We start from the raw sequence: 26,373 nt of genomic DNA, 5'->3' as shown, positions 1-26,373 counted from the left end.
GGGCGCATGTTGCCCTTAGCCTGATTTCATGCAGGTGGGCAAAGATGGGAAGAGGAGGTGACAGAGACAGGCAGACAGTGAGAGAAGCGAGTGACAAGAGAGGATGAGCTGCCCCACCCATTGCTGGCATTGGCTCCACCCACCGCCTCCATGTGGCTGTTATTATTATTATTATTAGTTTGATTTATTACCTGCCTTTCACCCTGTGGTCCCAGGGCAGGTCGCAACATTTTAGGATACCATGTCAAAATGGTTTAGAACAAGTTGCAATCACGAGAACAGGCTGGGTCCCCTAAATATGCACCTCAGGGACCCCAGGGTAAAGCGGTGCATCTTCAGCACACCATGAAATCTATATATTTATTATTATTTTCATTAAAATGTATACACCACTTGATTGTTTATTTTTTTTAAAAAAAACTCCCCTCAAAGTGGTTTACAAAAAAAGAAGTTGCTAGACTCATCTATGTGGGGAGGGAGTTTTGCAACTTAGGGGCTGCCACAAAGAAGACCATCTCTTGGGCTGCTGCCACGCTGAACTTCTTTGAGCAGTGGAACTACCGAGAGAGCCCTCTGCTGCTCGTGACACCCAAAAGGTTCAATATTCAGTCTCTCAGATCTTTGGGGCCTAAGTTGTTGAGCACCTTGAATTGGGCCAGGAAATAAACTGGCAACCAATGTTTTAAAACCAGGGGTTATAAGAGTTCTAACTCATGTCTCAGTAAAGTGCTATTTCTGGGTGTCTGCCTTTTCTAGAATATTTCCTTCTCCCAGCCACTCAGCACCATGTGGCCACTGAATGCGCTCAGTCCTTGCTGGGCTGCTCTGTCAATGTTTTGTGCTTTGATAACCCCTTTTTGCATTTTGCTGCCTGTTCATACTTCCATCTTCTACGTGGATTAGGTGGAAGAGAACAGAATAACCTTCCCATTTAATGCTTATGCATTAACATGGTTTAATTCCCACCTTGGAACTGTTGCATGCTGCAGGGCAGGGCTAACAATAAATATATGCTTGCATCCTACATCAGGTTTTTAAAGGGCCTAATTGGCATGGGAGGGACAATTTGGGATGACAGCAGAGCGGACAGCTCCTCCTTGAAAATCACTGTCCTCCACTTGCAACATTTAGGCTTTTTAAAAAATGTTGGTGTGCAATGGAAGCTTCTTTTTATTTATTTTTTAAGTTTGTATAAATAAAAATGTATCATTGCAAAAAAAAACCACCCGTGATATTTTAGTGTATTTTTTGTTTCTATGGAAGCCGCCCAGAGTGGCTGGGAAGGCCCAGCCAGATGGGCGGGGTATAAATAAATTATTATTATTATTATTATTATTATTATTATTATTATTATTACTACTACTACTACTACTAACTGGAACTCCAGCTCGATCTTGGACCAGTTGCAGTTTCCAGGTCATCTTCAAGGGCAGCCCCACATGGAACACATTGCAATAATATATTCCCCTCTCAGGAAGTGTCATTATTGATAGTGGGGAAAAGTTTCCCATCCCTGCTCTAAAGCACTGTATAAATTCCATATATGATTAAATGCTGTTTTGATGCAACATTGTCTAACATCCCCACAAACAAATCAGAATGAGTGGTCATTAAATAACCAACATCATCTAATCTCCCTGCAAACGAATCTAGATGAATACACAATAAACAGGTCTTCTGTTTATTCCTCTCCGTTACTTGAATTTTGCACCAGGCAAAGTTTGTGTTATAAAAATATAACTACGGATAACAGAAGCCCACACAGTCTAGACCTCAGTTTCCGGAGCAGACTGTCACTAATTTCACATGGCACGTGCATGAAAGGTGAAAAGGGTTGATGCTGCAGCCCCACATCTTGTGAGTTGCAGCAGAGATTTGCCTTATACGTCATCATTTGTACTTGCTTACCAGCATGGTTGCAGAAGATTCGCCAACATTCAACAGGTACAGGAGGAAACGGGAATGCTGACCTAGTCAGCAGATGTCCGTGGACAAAAGCATCTTCAGATGCTCTAATTTGATTATCTTCTCAGTCCAAGACAACCAGTTACCCGCAGATACACGATCGTGGGACAAGAGCACCCAAATTTTGGCTGTGAAAATTGGCTCTTAGCTTTTTGCTACTGGGAAATTCAAGGAAGCTTTGGGGAGCAAACTTCAGTTGCTTTTTGTTGTTGTTTTGTTTTTAAACTTGCTAGTTACTGAACTCTGAGCGAAAACACAGACGAATTTTGAACCATTTGGTTTTATTTACACTTGGCACTTAATGAATCTCCCTGTGACAAAGTCACAGTTTTGCTGAAGAGGGATCTGAAGGGAAGCAGTTTTTTTTCGCCACCAGCAATCAACAGCCAATGTCCTGAGAGAAATTTGGTCATCATGTCTGGTTAATTTTATTTAGTTTCTCTGTCCTCCAATCATGTACCTACTTGTTCTGTGTGGTGGGCATCAGGTGGGCACTGTGTGAATATGGGAGGTGCAAGCAACCATTTTAGGCTGGTGAAACCTTGCCCGGCAAGGTTAATGGTGTTTTAAGCATACAAACATTTGTCATACCTAATCCACCCCCTTGGCCACCGTGGGTGGTTCATCTGGCACCTTCGTTATATATCTTCATTATATATCTTTAGGCACCAGGCAAAAACATTCCTCCTCAACCTGTCCTTTGGCTGATTAACATTCTACAGCCTTTGAAATGTGTTTGTGGGAGAGTGGGTTATTATTTTGCTGTTTTTAACTATTTGTGTTTTTACCTTATATTTTTATCTTGTGAAATGCCCTGAGAGCTTGTAATGAAGGGTGGTCTATAAATCAACCAATCAAACAAAACTTACCGTATTTTCGAAGTCAAATTCAGACATTTCATATGAGTCTGTCAAATAAGCAGTATATTTGGGATCTAGGCTGGTTCTGTTGATGCTTTTTAAAGTCTAATTTACTACCTCTTCTTCTGAAAGTAAAAGAAAAATTCATCTAAATCCCAGTGCTAAGTGAGTTTTTAATTGATACTGCTATTCAGAAGAAATACACTAAATCAGACGAAAAGAGGAAGAGCAAAAATAGCAAAGCCTGCCTCTTGTACAGCTCCCTGAATTTCTGATTTTTCTTCTTCTTCCAGTGTTGCTACCCCCCCCCCCCCGTTTTAAATTATTCAGTTTACAGCAGTTGTCAGGTATGTGTGTGCGTGTCTATTTGTGTATGGATATTTATATGGTTTTGGGGTGGGGGAGGAATAACATTACTTTTCCAACCTTCGTGGCGTTATTATAAGTGCAAGTCAAGGGTTCATACCTGCATGAGAGAATAAATTCTCCCCTCTGGGATGTGCTAATATCACATCACATCATAGAACTGGTCTTCCATATAATCAGTTTCGGAATATGGGCTTATGTTGGAAGATACTATAGATGTGGGCAGGTGAATTTGAGGTGAGGGGGAAATGGTTGCAGCAACATCTGAGCCCACATTGCAGCAAATGTTCTGTTCAAGTTCAGTTAAAGAAAAGAGGGCAAAGGGTAATTAATTTTTTAATTTTAGATCTTAAAAGTTGCATGGAAATGGGAAAGTTCAACACTACCAATTCATCCAACATTCTTTAATAAGTATTGGGCAAGCAATTCCATCATGTCAACACCAGAAATGGGACCTTAGTAGCAATGGAGAAGCAATCAGGTGCAATGACTTTGCTCCAAAAAAGAAGTCTTGGTCATACAAGGAGGCTTTTCTGCTCCCTCTTCTTATTGCACTCCTCAGAACTCTGAGGAATAACCTCTAGAACACAGTTTCGTAAATGGGGGCTGTGCTGTAGGGGGTGCCGTTTTGGGAGAAGGCATTGGAAACCTGCAACACCCACCCACCCCCTGCATGCAAAAGGGCCTTCTGCTTATGCAAGGCTCTCTTTGGATCCTTCCTAAACAATGACGGTTAAAAGGAGATTGTGCTGCACACATATAGGTGACCTGTATGATACTAAAAGAAAATGATGATGTGGGTAGTAATTTAAGTAGGTGAAGGCACAGTTCCGGAAAACCTGCTTAAGACATTTCAGCCTCTACCTTGCCCAAATAAAGGGGGAAAGAAAAAAGTCAGTTGCTTATTATTAATAATAAACTTCATATTTTTGCACATCTAAGAGGTATGGGCTATGCATACCAACACATGTTGCACACCAATCACTGCCCCACCCATTTTGCAATGATAGCCTGGTGCTGCTTCAAAATACATTGTACAGTTAACTGGGGTTGGAGTTCCAAGCCCAAGCTAAGCAAATGGAATCTGTGGTTGGATAAATTCCTTCACATTAGTTGTGTGTAGAAATAATCCCATCAATTCCCTGGTTTGAATTTTTCTTCTTCTTCTGTAGTTGGAAAACATATGCTTCTGAATATGTTATATTGAATAATCCTGTTTTTTAAAAAAATAGTTCCAGTTCAATCAGTTAAGCTGCACTGATTTACAGTGAGAGTGCTGTGATGACCCATGGTGTTTTGATTTTAATAGTTTTTGCATTTAAACATCCCAAAATTAATCAAATCAGCAGCCTCCAGAGAAATCAGAAGAACTTGATATTCCAAATCATCATTTGTGACTTTTCTGTGAATCAAATATTTTCAAAAGACAGATGCAGGAAGTGATTTTTTGTAATATATATATGTTGTTTCTTTTCTATATGTAATTAGAAGAAAATAATATTTGCAGAATCTGGACTATGAATGGCTCATAAACATGGGAATAATTCACAAAACTGATTCATAGCACAGATGAATATTCAGAGGATTAATTGCCAATGAATTATTCATTTAAGATCTACCAAAGTAGCATGTATTTTGAAATATTGCCATGAGCCCAGATAAACAGCCCTGTGGGGAAGTATAAATATCACATCCGCAGAGAATAACGAATTAGTCCTTACAGTGTCCGGCAAAAGATTTAAGTCCGCCAGATTTCAGGTAACTCGCACACTTGATGTTTTATCACATGAGGCCACATTGAAAAAGACCAAGGGACATTCACTCATGGACAATTCACATTGCCTTGGTTCTGTTGAACTTCGTAACAAAATGCTGTCTTGAATCAGCTGCTGTGTTGGACCAGTTTGCATAGATTATGTCACTTCGATAAAAGCGTACCAAATTATTTCCCCCCTCTGGCACTGACCTATACTCCACAGTCTTCCCAAGCATTATATAGGGGACATCAGGATCGGGAAAGTTGCACCACCCTGTTCCAGTCACAGTGCTAGCCAGCCAGCCAGACATGGCTGCTTCCTGCTGAACCCGAGCCAACCTGAGATGTCACTGCGCATCATAGCAACAGGAAGAAGCATTCGTCCGTGAGTCACAACAGCATGTGCTGGGTTGGGTGGGTCTGCAGGTTATATTAGAATCTTCCCCGAATGAATAGGACTTTATAGTATTAGAGCCCTTTCTGGGAATATCTAGAAAAATCTTATTTGTAAACATAGTGGGGGGGGGTTTAATGCTTTATAGTCATTGCTTTTAAGTGAAAACATTTTGCTAATTTCCATAACTATTTGTATCCCTAACCTTAAAAAGGTTTAAAATCTAAGCTCTCTAATTCACTGAGGAATGGCAGAAGTCTAAAACAAGGGAGCATGTTCCTTTTTGTATGCATGGGCTAATATGACTGTGAAGATGAATCTGTGCTAAGGAGAGGAAACGGGGATAAAAAGGTGTTTGGGAAATGCGGGGAGAGAAGTGATCAGAGCAGAGGGTGTGTTCTGCTTGTGGTAAAATGGAAAGTTGTCTTTTTTAAATACTCTTTGCCATTCTTCCATCGTGAGTGACCAATTTTCCAATTTTTAGCGATCAGTATTCTTGCTACATTGTAGCATATAGGAACACCCTCCTTTTATTAATTTGAGATATAAATTGTCAGAATACCCAGAAGAAAGGCTTCTGGCTTCTTCACAAATATTTGTCTAAACATTTTTTTTAATTCATCATAGACAATGTCCCATTTCTTTTTAATTTTGTCACAACCCCACCACATATGGTGCATTGTTCCTTCCATTTGCTTACACCTCCAGCACACATTTGAGTTTGTTTTATATATTTTGGCCAATTTGCTGGGGGTCATGTACCATCTATATAGCATTTTCATAAAATTTTCCTTTATTGTGTAGCAAGCTGTGAATTTTAAGTCTTTTGCCATAATTTTTCCCAGTTGTCCATCTGGATGGAATAACCAAAGTCCTTTGACCATTTGACCATCACTTCTTTGACCTCTTCATCCTTAACCTCCCAGTCCAGCAGCAATCTGTACATTTTAGATAGTATTTTCTTTTTGTTTTGTAATAAGTCTTTTTCCAACTTAGATATTTCTGTCTCAAACCCAATTTTCCTATCTGCTTTGAAAACATTGTTTAGTTGGTAGTATTGTAACCAATCCATAAAATAATGTTTGATTTCTTCCAAAAAATAAACATTAGCTTGGTTGGTTTTGATCTTTCTCTAGAATTTGTTACCCAGTTTTGTTTCCATGTTCTTCCTTTTTACTGAAATGGCCTCTAGAGGTGATAACCACCAGGGTGTATTTTGTTCCTGTCCCATTTTTATACCTGTCCCATGCTGTATATAAGGATTTCCAAATTATATTATTTAGAAAGCCCTTATGAACTTTTACTTTTTCATAGCCTAATATGCATGCCACCCAAATCTGTTGTCCCATCCTTCCATGTCCAATATATCAGTATTTTGCAGAGTCATCCATTCTTTTAACCAACAAAGGCATGAGGCCTCATAATAGAGCTTAAGAGTGCAAAAACCCCTCTTTCCTTAATATCCATTAGTAATTTATATTTAATTCGGGGTTTCTTCCCTTGCCAAATAAATTTTGATAACTCCTTCTGCCAGTCCCTAAAACATCCAGCCGCCACCCCCCAATTGGGATCATCTGAAATAGAACATTTTTGGGAGCACATTCATCTTAATTGTTGAGATTCTCCCCCAAAGCGACAGGTTTAATCTGTTCCAAATTTCCAAATCTTTTTTTATCTCTTTTCATATCTTATTATAGTTATCATTGAATAAATTGATGGAAAGTTGTGGATTTTCTAATAGAGCATAATTAAATCATGCAATTCTGATTGCGTATTAATTTCCAGTGCACTCGTAGCAGTGTTGCCTGTTGCTATTCAAGTGTGCTGGGACATTTGCATACTTGTTTCCCTTCCATCTGAGGCCCTGCAGTGGTCCTTTGCAACCAGTTGTGCCAGGAAAGCAATTTTGCCCCAATTTAGTTCTTTATTTAAACAAAACAGTGCCCAGAGTGGCTTGGACTAAATGATATAACACACAGGAAACGGGGATGGACGTTGTTGGACTGCAGCTTCCATCATCTCTAGCTAGCAGACCCAGTCGTCAGGGATGATGGGAGTTGTAGTCCAACAACAGCTGGAGACCCAAGGTTGATAAACACTGTCTCATTATGACTGGCCCCTGGGATGTTTCCCTTACTTTAGCCTTTGGGAAATGCCATGTTAAAAATGTGAGAGTAGATAGAGACCCTTCTTCAGGTCTCCTAACAGTTACAGCTATGAGTTGGGGCAGCTGTAGGCCCACCTTGCTTCTATTTTTTTAAAAAAAATAATATTTATTAACAGTTTAAAAATTACATAAAAAAGAAACAAAGCAAATAGAAAAAAGAGAGAAAGGAAAAATTAAAAATTAAAAAAATTAAAAAATACAATACATCACAAAAACAAAAACACTACACAAAACATTAAATTAACAAAACAAACAAGACAATTACAAACACCTCCGGTAATTTCAAAATCATATCTTTCATTCCCTTGTTTCAGTGACCTCCTCCCACCTCCCATTTTTGTATTCCACTTCAAATAACTGTTTCAGCAATTCCTTTCCAGGCCCACCTTGCTTCTAATCTACACAACCTGTAAATCCACTTGTATGAACCTTAAGGCACCATTTCATGCACTACCTGGCATTTTAAACATTGCAGCTACTGAAATATGTATTGGAACTGCCAAAAACCTTTTGTAGGACAACTACATTTTTCTAGTCTAGCTAGCCCAAAGGGACAAATATGAGAACGGAAATGTCACAGTCGTGTTCCTATATTTTGTCCCTGAAATGTTGGCGGGTATAGAGGCTAAACAGCTTGGGACAAGGCTACCTGAAAGACTGCCGTCTCCTGCCCAGGCACTGGGATCTGCCAGAGAGACCCTTCTGTCTTGTCCTGCCAACATCTTGTGCAAATTTGGTGGAAACTCCAGAAAGGGCCTTCTTGGTGGCTGCACCCAGACTTCGAAGCTCTGCACACAGAGAGGCTCATCTAGATCTCTCCTTGATGGCCTTTCCAGCAGCAGACAAAAACCTTTCTATTTAAATAGGTGTTTGCTCTGCTGAGCTGCTTTGCTCTTCTCTCCCATTTTGTTTTTAATCTAAGGGTGGCAGCCAACCAAGTCATTCAGACATATTCCTGCATTGCACAGGGTTGGAACAGATGATCATTGGGGTCCCTTCCAATTCTACAATTCTATGATTAAAAAAAGCCCATTGAGTTCAGTGGGCCTACTGTGAGTTAGACTAAGACATCGCCCTATAATTTTAACGGCCTGCTGTTCTTACATTTTAATCAGCTCTTTTCTGATTACGGTATACATTTTTATTTGCTTACTTTCCGTTTTATTGTTTTTAGCCACCTTCGGCTTTTTATTTATTTATTGGAAAGGTGATGTATACATGTAACAAGAAAGAAATGTGGTATGTATTCAGTGATTCCACCCCACTTTGGCCATAAATTCAAAGTGGCTCTGTTTTCATATGGCTGTTGTTTTTCCTGCAGCAAAACAAAACCTTGTCCATTGTGAGCACACAGTGTGGCTGATGTGCTTGCTGAATTGTATCTTTAGGAAATTAAACTGATCAAATTGCCTTTTACTGAGGATACTGTTTTGGAAATTTGTCATCCCCTTTCATAGCAGAGACAACCTCTATAAATTGCAAACTGAATGGCGTCCGAGTGCTTTCTGTCCCTAAGTAGAGACAGCTGGTAACACAGTTTATAAGCAATTGGTGTCCAAAAGACAGTCATTTGTGCTGTCTTCCCCCCCCCCACTCCATAGACAATTTGCCCAAATATACCAACTGATTATGTGAAATACAGTATAGCTATTAACCAATAGAGCAGAATGCTTCCGTTGCCTAGTAACGTAACTCAATTGGAAAAAAAAGGAAATAAAAATAGAAAACAGACCTGCTCAGTGCCAAGCAAAAATATTCCAACTTGCAGCAGTTGAAGCCTGGATTTGAAATTTATTTTTAAATATAGCTTAGCCAAACCTATCAAGCAGGCAAACAGCACCCCTTTCTTCTCTCTATCTGGCTGAATAGACATTCAGGGCATGGAAGATATTCATATAATCTGAGAGTTTGTGTAACTAGTGAGGGAATAAATGGCTTAATGGAGTACAAATTATTTTCAGAATGAATTTGGTTGAACTTCCAGAGGATCCTTTAACCACATTACCATCAACAGGGGGAATAGCTTCAGCATCTGTTAACTGAAGTGTAATTTTTTTAAAAAACAGCCAATTTTCTTGAGCAGATTAAACAAAAAACAAACAAAAACCCCCACGCAAAGTATACGTAAATATTATGCACTTATCACAGGCCTAGCCCTACCATAAGGTACAGTGTTTTGAGCTTCATGAAAGGCAGAAAATGGTTAGATATTTAATTTATTACGATTATACTCATCTGCCAGGGAGGGAAAGAAGCACTTGTGCAATTTTCTGCCTCAGGTGCCAAATAAGATGGCCAGGCTTGGATACTGAGCACCTGGGGCAGGGAGTTGTAGCAGGCATAATGTCTTCAGCTAACCCTGAGGCACAGGGAAGATTCAGAGCTGCATTGTAAGGTCATGGCTGCACTGTGAATCTAATTACTCGATACCCTACCTGTTAACACCATCTCCCATCTAGAATTCTGCATGTGCTCTAGGCATGGGCATCCACAGGAATTTTTATGGGGGGGGGAGGAAAGCAAAATAAAAGTGGGGAGCAGGCTAGTTTCTCACCCAAAAAATGAGAAAGGTGTTTATTGTCTGTACGTGTTGCCTCAAATCTCAGCTTTTACAAATGCTAGTAACTTGTTTTTTTTAAAAAAAGGCTGGGAATCCAAGGTTTATGATTTAGGTGGGGCGGGGGGGGGGGCAACTGCCTCCCCCCAGTGGTACTAGGGTTTAATGCTGCTCACACATGAGCAGGTTCCCTCATTCACTTGAATGGAGAAGCCACCTCCATATGCACATCCCTTTCTTTTTTTTTTTCAATTTTTTTTACTGATTTTCCAAAATTTTAAACAAACAAACATAGATCTTAACTGTACTTAATCCAATCTTAATAACATTGTTAAATGACTTCCTCAAATCCCCCTGGCTGAGTTTCATTGTCTATCATTGTAACAGTTTTCCAAAACCAATTTTCTCATAAAATTAACTTAGTCACTTAACATCCTTCTTCCTTTCCATTTTAACTTAAAACATTTTGTTCTTTAACATCACATATTTAAATCCTAAGCCTATCTGGTATTTGCAAGTTTTTCCAATTAACATATGCACATCCCTTTCAACATCAAGTTAGTTTGTTTATTTTATTAGATTTATATACTTCCCTCCATCAGAAGATCTCTGGGAGTTCACCAGACAAAAACACAAATAAGTAGTTAAAACAAAAACAATAGCTCCCCCCCCCAAAAAAAAACACATTTAAAGGCGTAGAATATTAAGCAGCCAAAGGCCTGGTTGAAGAGGAACAATTTTGCCTGGTGCCTAAAAATATATAATGAAGGTTCAGTCAGTAAAGCATGAGACACTTAATCTCAGGGTCGTGGGTTCGAGTGCCATGTTGGACGAAGGATTCCTGCATTACAGGGGGTTGGACTAAATGATCCGTGTGGTCCCTTCCAACTCTATGATTCTAAGGTGGCAGACTAACCTCCTTGGGGACAGGATTCCACAAAAGGGAGCCACTACAGAAAAGGCCCGTTCTCGTGTTGACCCCTCCACTGAAACAAAATACCTTACAACTTGTATATGGAAAGACTTTTCCTTCCCTCTTCCATACCTCCATTCTTTTATGGACTGCTGCAGAAACGGTGTGCTTATTAAGGAGATTCCTTTGGATCAAAAAAGTGGGTGGCTTTTGGTCATGTGTAACATCTGAAAACATGATCATAATAAATCGAGATGGGAAGGAATTTATTCCCAGGTCAAATGTGTGGCTTGGCTTGTTTGATATTTGATGAACTGTTAACTGGCACCCTACTTTCCGATAGCGGCGCACTGGGGTATAAATTTTGTGGCTTCAAACTTCTGCGCAAGCCTTAGCAGCAAGCATGGCTGTTATTGTGCAAATGATGTCGCACGTAAGCTGAGCATGTATGTACAGTTCAACAACTGGTCATCAAAGGACACAAAAAGGTCTCTGCTCCAAAGGAGCTAAAATTGAAATGGGGAACACAACAGTAGAAGGAACAGTGGATGGCGGTGACAGCAGTGGATGATCATGAGAAAATCACAATGACATTTGTGTGGCCGCAGTCAGATCATGGATGGAGAGTAAAGCCAAAAGCCTTTGAACGGGGAGAGGAGAGGTGCCACCATATAAACATTCATAGAAGGAGTTATAGGTATAGAAAACGGCAGAGAGAGAATGGGTTTGGTGCCAGGCTTAATATCTGAACCAGCCCATGGACTGAAATGCGTTTATAGCCAGAAATCTGATAGGAGGCACTGTAGTATGAAGTGTATGACTTATGCTGGCACCCATGAGGCACAGAAGATGTGGTTCAAATGGGACAAGGCTGTTTGAAACAAAATGGTATGAATGATTACTAACAGTGACTTTTTAAAAGAAAAAATCCAAAATTCAGAATATCTGAATTCTCTTAAAACAGCAGCGACTCAAACAGGCTGCAGATTCCACCTTGTCACTCAGAAAAAGAGCCAGATTATTTTAGTATCATCTGACCAAGGCAGGAAAATATAAATGAGAGCTAAAACTACATCAGGATCGTTTTTCTTTTACAGGATGCCTGAAGTTTCCAGGCCTATGACATTATAGTCTAAAACTTTACTGATAAGACAGCAGCTGCGATCCATAAGCCACTTATGCTGCCATTCTTACCCCATTCTTCATATTGGCTCAATAATGTCTTCTAGGAAGGATTCCACTCTTGAGTTTAAAATGAGCAAGCAGTGGGGGATTTGCATTCCTGAAATAGCTTCATGTATGTTAGGTTCTGCAGAAGGTGCAGAAAAATTTCCAAAGCTTTTCATTTAGATTATCTAGTAAAGGTAAAGGGACCCCTGACCATTAGGTCCAGTCATGGCCAACTATGCGGTTGCAGCGCTCATCTCGCTTTATTGGCCGAGGGAGCCGGTGTTTGTCCGCAGACAGCTTCCAGGTCATGTGGCCAGCATGACTAAGCCGGGTCATGTGGCCAGCATGACTAAGCAAACCAGAGCAGCGCACGGGAATGCCGTTTACCTTCCCGCTGGAGCGGTACCTATTTATCTACTTGCACTTTGACGTGCTTTCGAACTGCTAGGTTGGCAGGAGCAGGGACCGAACAATGGGAGCTCACCCCAACGCGGGGATTCGAACCGCCAACCTTCTGATCTGCAAGTCCTTAGATTATCTATGACAATACATTTTCTGTTTCCAACCCAGCCTGTGGAAATTTTGGGTGTGAGACTTTTTTCTTTAGGCAGCTGGTCTCTTCAAGCTTTTTCCCCAGGTGGTTTTGAGAAGCAGTATGTTGTGATAGTGATATAGTTGTACTCTCAAAGATGACAGGATTATTTCACTGCTGGAGAATGAACTGAGGGACGAACAGGTAATGGACTATTATTTGCTTCTCTTGCACAAATAGATATTTCAACTGTGCAGAACCTACTCCACACTGTGCCTCCACCTTATATTCCCCAGTTTTTTACTCTCCTTTCAGATTCTTGAACTGCATGCTCAAAAAAATTAGTATGTACCCTTAGGCAAAATGTTTTGGTCTATTTGGATAATACAATTCTGCCACTAAAAATTGTTGGATCATTTTGTTTTGTTTTCAAGCATTCCTGTTATAAATGAAGCTATTACAGTTATCCCAAAAAACATACAATTGATGGTATGGCGGGTGGGGGGGAGAGAGAAAGAGAAAGAAGCACCTTCATCGAATGCTGAAAAGAAATTGGGCCAAATCCAAGGGGAAAATCCCATTAGAAGACAATTTTAATTGCCTTGTGCAGTTGCAGTAAAGATATAGTCAGCCGAAGCTATTTTGAGGCCACGTGATATGGTCTAGCTGTCAATAGAGCAAAATGTGCCCAGATGAAGAATGAATTCATACTAGTAGTTTGTGTTTAACATTTAAATAAGTGCAATACAATTTTGGCTCTGTTGTTTTTCTGTTTACTCTATTGTTAATTGCATTATGTCATGAATCTGCTTGCCATTGATCTGCCTCTTTTGCGACATTTTGTATTCAAATTTTTATACCTGCATTGCTTTAGCTTTGCCCCCTGAACTAATTCATGCTATGGCTGAACTTGATGTGCCATTGTGAATATCAAGCCAGTAGCAACACAAATATTCCTCTACAGAGTTTTGCACTGGTTCACTGTTAAAACTTGGGCAGCCTCAGTAACCAACACCCTGTTTACATATTAGGGAGCCAGATTTCAGCAGGGACTCTGACACAAGCCTCCTGTTGCCCATCTCCCGCTGATCTCTTCCTCTGTTCGCTGAAAGCCCTTCACCAGCAATTTCAAAACAGATGGTGGAACCTGATTTAAGAAGCCCAACTGAGCAAGCTCCAGCACTGAGGGCAGCAATCCTGGGCATAATCTTTCCATGGAGCAAGTCCCGGTGAAATCGGTAGAACTTAACTTCAAAGTAAACATGCATAGGATTTTGCTTTAAGGCTCCATTATTCCCATGTAGTGGGTTAAACTTGCATTCTTCTTTTTTAAAAATGAATGAATGAATGAATGAATGAATAGAATATTGACCTGTGATGATCCACATGACATAATTCCCTGCCCTCTGCAGCAGCTTCCATGTCAAGGTAAAGAAACAAAAAGTGCAATTGCATGCACACACCAACGTGGTTGTATTTCAAACAACAACGCAGCCATCCTGCTTGTCTCCCTGTGGTTAGAGGAAGGGATGAAACAATGGTTTTTAATGAACCCTGTTCTGTGTGATGAGTCAATAGTGCCGCGAAGAGGTAAAAGCGCCACTCGATGCCATCTGATCGCGCATCTGTTCTTCAACCGGAAAGGAAATGTCAGGGGGGGTGGGAGGGGGGAAACTGCTGACATAGCCACAGATGACAATGTCAGCGTGGAGTAGAAGCGGCAGGGGAATGAAGATGTTGCTGCAATTAGCTTACACAGAAAGACTTCTGAGCATAGAGTTCTCTCTCCTGAAGCCTATTGCATGCAACACACAACAGAGTGAGTCAGGGATTTCTTATGAGCGCGGGAGTACTAACGTTTACACTGTCTCACATTCACACTGTCGTCCCTGCACACCGGGCATGCACACCGGAGGGCATGTGGGGCTGGATCAGAAAGACGAGACCGAAACCAAACAACTTGCTCACGTGTTATTTCTTCACAGGCTTTTATGGTGCCATTTGTAAATCCATTACAGCGCCTATAAACCCCCATGAGCTGTTGAGCAACAGGCTGCATGGTGCTCCTAGCTTTTTGAAATAACAATATGTGTCTATTTTCCATATACAGGGCTATTTTTCTAGAAAAAGAGGTGCCGGAACTCACCTTGTTCTCTTATAATGGCAATGGTGCCCACCTGAGAGGTGCCGGAACCGAGTTCCTGTGAGTTCCGGCTGAAAAAAGCCCTGCTTTTAAAAAATAAAACAAACACACTGAGGTGCTTCATATTCACCCAGGTGAAAAGCAAGCAATTTAATGTGACTACAAACTACAAAAGAGGATTGATAGAAAAAGGAGAGTAAGTGGGCTTACAGGGGGGGAGGAAAACAGGCAAGGTATACAATATTCTGAGATGAAGTTTACTCTTTCTCTATTGAATTTATATCCTCTAAGGAACTCCAGCCAGCAATGCATGGTTATCCTCTTATTCTCCAATTTATTCTCAAAACAACCCTGAGAGGTAGGTAAGGCTGAGAAATAGTGACTCGCCCAAGATCACCCAGTGAGCTTTATGTCTGAGTGGGAATTTGAAGTTAGGTCTCTGCAGTCCTAGTCCAGTGCTCTCATCACTACACCATGCTGCCTCATATATATCATATCAGGTGCCATGTCTTAAAGCAGTGATAGACAGGCTAGATCTGGGCATGATCAGTGCCCAGCTGGCAGACTGGCTGGGGACTCCTGTGACTGCCACCTTGAGCTCCATGACAGAAAGGCGGGATTTAAACATGACATAAATGAGACAGAATGCATTCTCTCTCTCTCTCTCTCTCTCTCTCTCTCTCTCTCTCTCTCTCTTTTAGATTTTGAAACCATAGAGACAAAATCATTTTCTTTTATTAAATGAAGAGAGATTACATTGGAGGTGCTTATATGGAGCATGCTTAGCTTCCACAGGTTGTTGGCATCCAATAAAATATTGGGGGGGGGGGCTCAGCCCCTAGGAGTTGGCTCCTATGTTGGCATCTGTCTGTCTTGTGAGACAGTGGAGTGTGCCTCTGGGAGTGAGGTCAAACTCCTAGAGAACCATGGTGTCTGCTGTGGCCGCAGAGACCAGCAACTCATAACTGCTGCCTCCCACATTGTTTTTGCTGCGTTTGCAGCACCGAAGTGACCTCCCTGGGGTGCAAGCCTGGGCAGTGTGCATGGAGGTCCTGGGCTGCCCAGGCGACAAGACCTTGGCCTCATTGATGTGGTCCCAAGGAAAGCAGAGCAATATGTTTGACACCAGTTTGGCTGCAGGAGTTGCCCGAATGAAACGTACAAGGCGCCACCCAACTATCTTAGGAACTCCATTCTGGATTTGTGTAGGGTTTACTCCTTAGCCTTTTCTTCTCCCCAATATGTTGCAAGGCAACAGGTATGGAATTTTCCTTGGGGTTTCCTCCTGAAGGCTTTCAGGCAGCGGAGGTTGAGGGTCAGTTTCCTTCTCACGGGCAAACCATAGTTAATGGATTTGCCAGGCCTGAGAATCACAGCTGCTTTACTGCTCCTTGTTAGTGCTGGGGAGAAAACCACAGTCCCTGACTTGGCATTAGTCCTGAACCAGGAATCGTAGTTTATGCCCCTCCAACCAAATCACAATCAGTAAGCCAAGAACAAACCTTAGCTGCAAATTGTGCTTAGCGTGGGGCTGAAACAAACCCATAGTCTTTGGTTCAGACATAAACCAGGAAGCACAATTTCTTTCTCCCTGGTGATAGTATGGAGGAGTGAAACAGGCACAATTGGTTCCCAACTTTTTTGATATGGCGACCCACAAGTTCAAATTCACTTAGAGTGGTGACCCCACTAGCCTGTTGTCCCTTGAGTGTTGGACCTTAGGTCTTCAGGAGCCATCAGTTTCATGCATTTTAACAGGACGTTTGCCTATTTTATAACCTTGAGGCATCCAAGCAAGAATATACTTAACACCTTTATTAATGTGGAATTAGTTGAAATGTTATTGTACTTTTTAAAAAAAAAACTTATTCGCGGTCTTGTTTATGGGAATGAAAGCACACCCACCATCTGATTGCAGGATATTGCATCCTAAGTTGCAAAAATTCTTCTGGAGAAATGCAGTTACGCAAGCAGGGTTAGAAATAACCAAGTCTGAATATCAGTGGGATGGCTAAGCTTGCATTTTGCCAGGGACTAAGCCAATGAGAGGTTTCAAAGTTGCCAGGCACGGTCTCAGGTCATTATTGATACATTATTATTTATTTCAACTAAGCAAACTTCAGGTCACTCTTGGATTAACTACAGTCATACCTCGGGTTGAATATGCTTCATGTTGAGCGCATTCGAGTTGCGCTCCACGGCAATACGGAAGTAATGGAGCGCTTTGCTTCCGGGTTTTGCCGCTTGCGCATGCGCAGACGCTCAAAATGACGTCTTGCTCATGCGCAGAAGCAGCGAAAAGCAACGCATGTGTGCACAGACGTGCCGTCGGTAGTTACGTTTGCTTCTGGATGCGAACGGGGCTCCGGAACAGATCCCGTTCGCATCCCGAGGTACCACTGTGTTAACTAATCCTGGCAGTTAACTGATCCAGTGACAGTTCACCACAAGAAGCTTATACAGGGAGCTGTTTCAAGCTGTTACAGATCGCCTCTATAAGAGTCATACCAGTTAAGAATAAATAGCAATAATTATTTTGAATTTACTTACAAAGCCCATGACCCACTTCCACAGACATTGCATCCCACAGGTTGAGGAACTCTGCATTACATTCATTTGTAGCCCTGTTTCGAGTATATTGTGTGACATTTGTCTTTTAAACCAGGGTGGGGGCAGGCTGATTTACTGAACAAAAATTCCGGATTCTGCTTATTCAGGATGTTTGAGTTGCCATTCAACCACTCTGGCTAGCTGTCATAACTTTGCCTGGAACTAAAACGCCTGCTGTGTGTTTGTGTGTGTGACATGCCTGAGATTCAACAAGTCTGACAGTTAGTGCAACTTTTAAGGATCTGCTGAATATGCTCGGATTTTCCTTTCAAATCAGCATGAAATTTCTGTACAGTGGTACCTTGGGTTACATATGCTTCTGGTTAAATATGCTTCAGGTTACAGACTCTGCTAACCCAGAAATAGTACCTCAGGTTAAGAACTTTGCTTCAGGATGAGAACAGAAATCGTGCTCCGGTGGCACAGTAGCAGCAGGAGGCCCCATTAGCTAAAGTGGTGCTTCAGGTTAAGAACAGTTTCAGGTTAAGAAGGTACCTCCGGAACGAATTAAGTACGTAACCAGAGGTACCACTGTAGTAGGATATGACCTGAAATTAAATGGAACCAAGTTTCCTGAGGATTTTTATTTTTTCATTTTTAGAAAAGTGCATTCCCTTGTCAGATCACTGGAATATGTTGTCTACGACCAGCTGAGGCAGTTGACCAAAATGCACCACACAGCTAATTTAAGCAAATTAATTGCATAGCAAATAATTACCACCTTTTGCATGTCTTCCTTCCAAACCACCCAAAATACAGAAATTAAGTCATCTTCCTTTATTATCCCTGCCAGCCATTATTTGCATCCAGAACTTTGCTTGGTGTTTTGATTTAACTTAACCTGACATTTGTACTGAGTATAGTATATCCCCTTTATTAGGTTTAGCTTATTAAAACCATCAAAATATTGCAGCACTGCAGTGTATGTGTGTGTGCGCACGCACATCACAGTTATATATACTCATAGTCTCTTTGTAATGAATATGAAAGCCTAGAAAAAAACAAAACAAATTCCTTCCAGTAGCACCTTAAAGACCAACTAAGTCAGTTCTTGGTATGAGCTTTCGTGTGCATGCACACGAAAGCTCATACCAAGAACTGACTTAGTTGGTCTTTAAGGTGCTACTGGAAGGAATTTGTTTTGTTATGACTATGGCAGACCAACACGGCTACCTATCTGTAACTAGAAACAAACAAGTTATTACTGTACTGAAAATGCTGCCGGCTATTCTGATTTTCTCTCTCTTGTGATTGAGACATTTGGAATTGCCAAGTTAGTTTTGTAAAAATTAATGTTATAAAACATTTTGTGCAGGGAGAAAGCATGCTGCTTTGTTACAGTTCAGTTTGATGCATGCCTGAGTTCAGCAGGGTTTAGTTCTAGGTAAGTGGATATCAGATTGCAGAATAAGTGTCAGTAGTGTGTGGTTCATATAACATTGGACTTGGTCTTCATTTCAACCCCCTTCAGCCATGGGAAGCCATGAGCAAATCACTCCCACACAGCTGTGGGATACATCACTTATCTAAAGCAGTCTCATTGAAGCTGATGCTCTCCAGCTGTCTTGGACTACAAACCCCATCAACCTCAGCCAGCATAACCAATAGGGACATTGAGAGTTGAAGTCCAGATCAGCTGGAGGGCACCAAGACAGAGGGTATCTAGACCAGATATGGGGAAGCTTTGGCCATGCTTGCTGAGATGGGAGTTGTGGTTTAGCAACATCTAGAGGGTTCAAGGACAGTAGCTTTCTCCAGATCATCTTAGCAGTGTAGCCAGGTAGACCTGAGACGAGAGGGCAAGTGTTGGTTACAACTACAGTTGAGGAATTGAGATGGACCTACACAAAAGATGGCACCTGGTGACTTCATTGGCTTAAAAGGAATCAAAATCACAGATTTCTCGGATCTGCATCTAGAGGGCTCACATTTCTGAATATGAAAGGTGCTAAGGCCATGCTTATCTAGAAATGTCACACTCTTAGAATCTTTGCTCCCTCCTCAAAGAGGTATGGAGGCAACTGTGGTTACTGTGTGACTTAAGGAAATTACATTTCGCACATGCACAGAGCACCCTCTTTCCGCATACTTCATACATTTGAAATCAAAATAGTCCCGACCTAAACTCTGCCACTTTGTGGCTCAAATTGAGCTTTGTATGCACATCACTCTAAAGTGACCCATTCAGACTCTTCATAGGTGATGCATAGATGGGTCTATAGGATAATCAGGAAGCAATTGGAATATCTGGGTCAAAGCCAAGGACACATGTCCTCCTCTCGCCATCTGAACTCAAGTCTCCCCAAATAGCTAACACAAATTTTTAAAAAGTTGATATGTACCTTTAATGCAAATAGTTAAAGTAAACTGTGATTGAGCTGAGGTTCCCAAAAAAGAACAGGGAAAGGACTTCTGAACGTTGAGACATGTTTTCTCTTCCAGATTTGTGTTTTATAACCAACTCGAACAGCATATTCTTTTTCAGCTTCGATAATTATAAAACTGTGCAACTTGGACCGGGTCACACACGCATTTCGATCCCAAGTGCACCCTGCCTCTTCCCCGCACACTGCCCCCCCTCCCCCCAGCTGTAGCTGGGTTTCAAAAAATTGATATGCACGCTGCCAACTTGAAAAACATGAACTCCTAATTTGCATGCACTTGTGGAAATTAAAGATGGACGGTTGGTGGCCTAATACAAAGGGAAGACGCTACAATTATTTCTAAGATAAAACAGAAAGAATAAAACTAACCATTTGGCCATAGAACGTTATGTGGCCTTTGAAACAGCGTTCCTGCCTTTTTAGAATGCTGCCCTTGCCAGCTGGTCTCTTATAGCATCTTTGCTTCCCTTTGCCTCATTGGGTGGGGAGCGTAAATTGGCTTTTAGCATGCCAATCTCCCATTCATTTCTCTAATACCTTCCTGTACATACGAAGGTAATTACAGCTTCCCCCTTCCCTCCAGACCACAGCGTGTTTCTCTCCCCACCCTCAACCCGCGTTCTCTTTAACTCCCATGCAATTCATTCTCAGCTCCTTACAGCACGGTAGCTGGAACAAAGGGGAAATATCAACACTTGCTCTTAACGCCTATACACTTCTCTGACACAATGCCACAAAAATGCCTGCTTGAGATCTTGAAATATTTGGGAACTTCTCTCTCTCTCTCTTTAATTACAGCTGATATTGTGGAGGATTCCAAGGAAATGAGTACAGGCACTGAACACATTGCGTGTCTTTTGTGATGCCACTCAAAACTGGCTGTCAAAATTCCCCATCAAGGAATACTGTTACCTAGCAATTATGCGCATCTATTAGCTAAGCACCCATTCTCTCTCCAGAATGCTTTATGACTCTTATCTTTTCAAAGGAAGCTCATATCTTATCTCGGTGACTGGTAGAGAGAGGGCTGCAAATACACCTCCCCAAGGCAGATTCCCTCTGATGACAAATTATTTAAAGACGGGGATATTGCAGCCGCTTTCAAGCCACTATCATCAAGAGCCAGGGTTGTCCTTTTTAATTTGTATAGACAATGACTGAAATCCCAGAAAGCTGCCTTATTCAGAGCATTGGTCCTGGAGATTGAACCCCGGGATTTTCTGCATGCTCTGTCACAGAGCTATAGCCTTTTCCCAATCCACTGAAGCCATTTGTTGGGGAAGAGAACACTATGTACTCGGAGATTTTAAAGAAATCACCACCAATGCCGTTTACACGACTGAGGAGGCAAGCTGCTTTTCAGTTTGAAACGTGGCTTGCCTCTTCAGCAACAGGTGTGGCAATAGTGGGAACTTCAAGGAAGCCTGTACATATAATGGTCTCTCACACAGTGTTCCTGGACTGCAACCACCATTGGCAAGAGCTGCGCATATTAAAGTGTTATATAGCCAGCTGTGGTTTGGTAGATAGAGAGTCTTGGGTTCAAATGTTAACTTAGCTATGGGTGGCCTTGCACAACTGGCTAACTCCCAAGCTATCTTGTAAGGTTTTTATGGGGATAAAATGGTAATAAACCCACATGCACTGCCCAGAATGTAAAATTGTGAAGTTGCCTTGGTGGGGAAATTACTGTCAGTTGTGCTGTGAAAAAAACAAAACGAAAACCATTTCTGCAATTAACGCCAACTCAGTTTCATTCCCATAAATTTAAATTAGTATATTTTATCATGGGGGTGGGAAACTAGCAGAGTCATTATTATTATTTATTTTTTAAATGGAGGAAATATTATTATTTTTGCTTTTATGCACCCCAGCATATCTGCACTTACAGATAACAAGGAGAGAACTCAGCGCAGTCAATGGCAAAGCCCCCGCAATTGTTTTGTTGTTTGTGGCATCTAATATAATGTTTATTGTCCTTGGATTGCACCGCTCACCACTAAGGGCAAACAAGATGGAAAATGAACCGTAACCCAAAGCTAGAGACAAGAAGATAAAACAACAGTTTATTGTTAATTACTCTGGAAACATAAAAACATGCTCCCTGCAAGCTTCAACTTCCAGATGCTCCATTGTAAGTGGACCCACACAACAGACCTCACATTTGCACACTTCGGTGGTTTGGATGTGATTTCTTTAAAATGACAACTGTGTTTCATCAAGAATCATCAACAACTTGATGGTCAAATTTGCAGTTTTGTTTTAAAATGAATTCCAAAGGAATTGCATTGGCAGTTCTTTCATTAGCCAAAGAACACACCACTGATTTAAACCTGGTTTATCCCTAAATCTTGCACTTAACAACTAGACAGATGCGTGCATCACTCAGCTGGGGTTGGAATAGAATTCAGAGATGACCAGCTTCTTTTCATTTACCAACGGCCCTCATAGCTGAATATGTGAAAGCCCAAATCTCTCAGGCAAAAGTGTTTTGTTTTGCTTTGTTTCAAAGAGTGGTTGGGGAAATCCAGCCAGATGGACAAGGTATTATTAGTCTTATTATTCTTATTATTGAAAAGGACATACATTGTTTTGCTGGGCAAGATAACAATCTTAGTGTAGCTGCTGGGGTTGGGCAGTGGTGGACTTTGGGCTCTCAAATGTCAGTGGCACCGTGTGCAACACTAAAAGTAGGCACTCCCGCCTCTGGCGTTCTGTTTTACACCATTGATTTAGCGCTCCCTGCACCGCTGTGCTCAGTGCAACCACACCAGTTGTACCACCCTAAAACCACCTCTGGAGTGGCAAGTCAACTCAAAGCCAAAAGGAAGCATCAGAAACAGGTGTCTAACTCAGATCATATTTCATAAAATAATCGAGGGAAAATGGAGGGGCAGATCTGAAACGTACGTTCCTCAGAGGCTAAGAACCACCACTGCTTGTCATGAGGTCCCCTAGAAATAGTGGGCCAGTTCTCTGTGGACTCCCATGACTCCAGTCTCACTAGCTAAAAACAGGACGACATGCGGGTAGGTGGGAGAGGAGTAGACTCTTGCAGCATTTCCCCTAAAACCCTGCTAAAGCATGCATCTTGGAACAAACACTCGTAGTGAAATTGGCTCTTACCAGACCTCGTCATCTTTGTGGGAAATGTCAATATTTTAATGTAGTTCACTGAATCCCGTTTTTCTTGCACATAATTTGGTTTACCTTTGCTTGGAATTTGGGGCAGCAGTAAGGAAGCGCATATCTGCATGTGCACCTGTATTATTGTGCAGATTACACACAGCTGTGATGCAGAATTATTGCTCTCTTTTACAGCTTGCTGAGCAACACTGATTGTTATATGAGTCCCAGTGGTACTGAAAACACTTGATTTTTAAAAATTTTCTTTTGTATGCCTTGAGTGAGCTGACCAGATTCCCATTGACTCCTGATTACGTATGATGTGTATTTATGCAGTGTGAATTGAGTTAATCAATGGCAAGATTTTATCAGTTGCATTTAATGTTCACTAAACTTTCTCGGGGGACAAGGGTGGCGCTGTGGTCTAAACCACAGAGCCTAGGGCTTGCCGATCAGAAGGTCGGCGGTTCGAATCCCCGTGACGGGGTGAGCTCTCGTTGTTCGGTCCCAGCTCCTGCTCACCTAGCAGTTCGAAAGCATGTCAAAGTGCAAGTAGATAAATAGGTACTGCTCCGGCAGGAAGGTAAACGGTGTTTCCATGCGCTGCTCTGGTTCGCCAGAAGCGGCTTAGTCATGCTGGCCACATGACCTGGAAGCTGTCTGCGGACAAACGCCGGCTCCCTCGGCCTTTAAAGCGAGATGAGCACGCAACCCCAGAGTCGTCCATGACTGGACCTAACGGTCAGGGGTACCTTTGCCTTTACCTAAACTTTCTCGGTGTGGTTTTAATGCACATCATGCTCTGTTTCTGGTCTGCTGCTGCATTATTAGTCAAAAGTTCCCTGGGTGTACTGCTCCTTCACTCCTGCTGCCACGCCATAAGACAAAACATGCCAGAATCAGGCTTGTGTCATCTGAATTTGGACTTGTGATTTGTTTTGGGGAAGAAACCATGAGCCCAGTTTCAGACATAGGACTATTCATACTCTATCTTGTTTCATCCAGGGTGCAGCAGCAATTTGAGCTGAGGAGGAGTAGAGTGAGAACCTTTCAGTGGCACCAACACACTGTGCATTCACATTAAACCCTAGTTTGTTCTTAAGTAGGTTTGATGAGACACACAGACTAGGCCATCATCTCTGGGCTCCTCCAGACAACCAGTTTATGGAACATTCATTTATTGCACCGTGCTTAACACAAAGGTTAGGCTACGTCCCTTGAGCATTCACTCAATTTGTTTGAGAGGAAGTTAGTTATATGACAATGAGCATTTATCTTGATTGGCTTGCAGGGTGTTTATATGTCATCTTATTCCTCATTTGTTCATCCCATACTTTTCAGTGCATGTCCTTGCCACTTTCCTAATTGTGAAAGGTTTTGGTTTTTTAAAAAAGTAGATTTGTCGTGCTGGAGCAGTGTTTCCCTAAGTTGGGTCTACAGCTGTTTTTGGACTACAACTCCCACCATCCCTTGCTAGCAAGACCAGTGGTGAGGGATGATGAGAATTGTAGTCCAAAACCAGCTGGAGACCCAATTTGGGGACACACTGTGCTAGAATGATAAAGTGCTTTGGTCCATTTCGATGGTGCAAACCAAAATTTCTACTTTGAGCTTGAATCTTTCCTGGAAAATAATGACAGTCTGGAGCATGGGTAGGCAAACTAAGGCCTGGGGCCCGGATCCAGCCCAATCGCCTTCTCAATCCGGCCCACGGACGGTCCGGGAATCAGCGTGTTTTTGCATGAGTAGAATGTGTCCTTTTATTTAAAATGCATCTCTGGGTTATTTGTGGGGCATAGGAATTTGTTCTTTTTTCCCCAAAATATAATCCGCCCCCCCACAAGGTCTGAGGGACAGTGGACCAGCCCCCTGATAAAAAAGTTTGCTGACCCCTGGTCTGGAGGCACCCTTTGAAGTCCTTTTCTTGTCTGGTGCAGACATTTAAATTACACTGCAATACTGTCTATTCAGAAGAACTGTACATTGCATTTTGTTTTATGGGTCTCAGCTGCACCAGAAACAGTTTAGTCATGCTGGCCCCATGACCCAGAAAGCGGTCTGTGGACAAACACCTGCTCCCTCGGCCTGAAAAGTGAAATGAGGGCCACACCCCGTAGTCACCTTTGAATGGACTTAGCCATCCAGGGGTCCTTTACCTTTTTTAACCTTAGTCCTACAATATAAGGTAGTATAGGATTGCAGCCATGGGTTCTCACAGGGGTCAGACAGAAGCTTCCAACAGCAGAGATAATATATAAGCAAGCTGATGCAGAATCAGAATTGTAGAGTTGGAAAGAACCCTGCGGAATTTGCAGCTGCCCCATACAGGGATCGAACCTGCCATCTTGGCATCATCAGCACCATGCTCTAACCAACTGAGCTACCCAACTTTAAAAGTAGGGTGATTAATTTTATAAAACATTGCTTTATTGAATATTGTATTTCATAATTACAATAAAAAGATTTTTGGTTTTTTTGCACTCAAACTAGCTTACTTATATTTGTCAATTTCACAAAAAGCACTTCAAGCCTTATGGGAGAAGGGCAACACATTTGAAAGAAAAGCTTTTCTGCATGCTTTATTTCCCATCTCCAACCTGAAATGTAAAACTCGTTGTTTTTGCTCGGAAGATTGTGTAAACAGCACACTTTCTCTGATCTCAGCAGAAGCCCCATACAAAAGATGTATTTGTTCAAATGTCTATTGGTAAATCATCTTGGACTTGCTTTTCTCGGCTCTCAGCCCAAGATTTGTTAATTGACCTCTTCATTTCATCATCGCCTTCAGCATACATCTTTTTCATTCATCAACCTTTCATTCATCAACCTTTCATTCATCAACCTCATCTTTTTCATTCATCAACCCTTCACTTGGGTCTGAAGTGTCATAAGCATCTTTCTCCTTCTCTTTTGTCTCTTTTTCAACTTGTGTTAGGCACTCCCATTTTTCCTCTTGCTTTTTCCTACATAATATCAATATCATATCTGTTTTGATCTTCCATGAGGTGCTTTCCACACAGATGGGTTTCAGAAGATTGTTGAATGTCATAGTGTAGTTCATGTTAATCAGATTCTTCACCAATGAAAAGTTTTTAAGGGGGGAAAAGAAACACTGCCTCCCAAAGGCAATTATACATTTTTCCTGGTTTTGTCTGCACATTTTTTCTCATTTCTTTGCCTGCAGATAGGTGACTGTCATTGATGGCTGGTAGTTCCAATTTCCTGGTATGTTCAAGCTGTTTCCTGTTTCCTGTACACCCCCAGCATTAATCAGTCCATAAATAGTTTATGTACAGTGGTACCTCTGTTTAAGAACAGTCCAGTTTAAGAACTATTCGGTTTACAAACTCCGCAAAACTGGAAATAGTGTCTTGGTTTGAGAACTTTACCTCAGTCTAAGAACGCAATCCAAACGGTGGAGGCCTCTTTA

The 26,373-nt window shown here is 41.6% G+C and overlaps 1 protein-coding gene and 1 long non-coding RNA gene across 13 annotated transcripts in view; one reads left to right on the top strand and one right to left on the bottom strand.

Annotated features, from left to right (window-relative positions):
* The window catches only part of LOC309325710 (uncharacterized protein), an 87,360-nt gene that overhangs the window by 32,093 nt on the left and 28,894 nt on the right, over nt 1-26,373 (bottom strand). The gene's annotated exons all lie outside the window — the stretch shown is intronic.
* The window catches only part of LOC309325729, a 101,865-nt gene that overhangs the window by 61,837 nt on the left and 13,655 nt on the right, over nt 1-26,373 (top strand). Inside the window, exon 4 of one of the 9 annotated variants that reach the window (XR_014149920.1) lies at nt 18,749-18,817. The exons of 7 other annotated variants lie outside the window; for them this stretch is intronic. This is a non-coding gene — a long non-coding RNA (uncharacterized lncRNA). Of the gene's footprint in view, nt 1-3,537; nt 3,723-18,748; nt 18,818-26,373 lie in introns of those variants that run through there. One more of the 9 variants, XR_014149925.1, reaches the window with a different exon arrangement.

The sequence above is a fragment of the Podarcis erhardii genome (genome assembly GCF_964252035.2).
Source record: "Podarcis erhardii genome assembly, chromosome: 12".
Classification (NCBI taxonomy): domain Eukaryota; kingdom Metazoa; phylum Chordata; class Lepidosauria; order Squamata; family Lacertidae; genus Podarcis; species Podarcis erhardii.
Note: the sequence above shows the minus strand (reverse complement) of the source record. Positions and strands in the feature narration are given on the sequence as shown.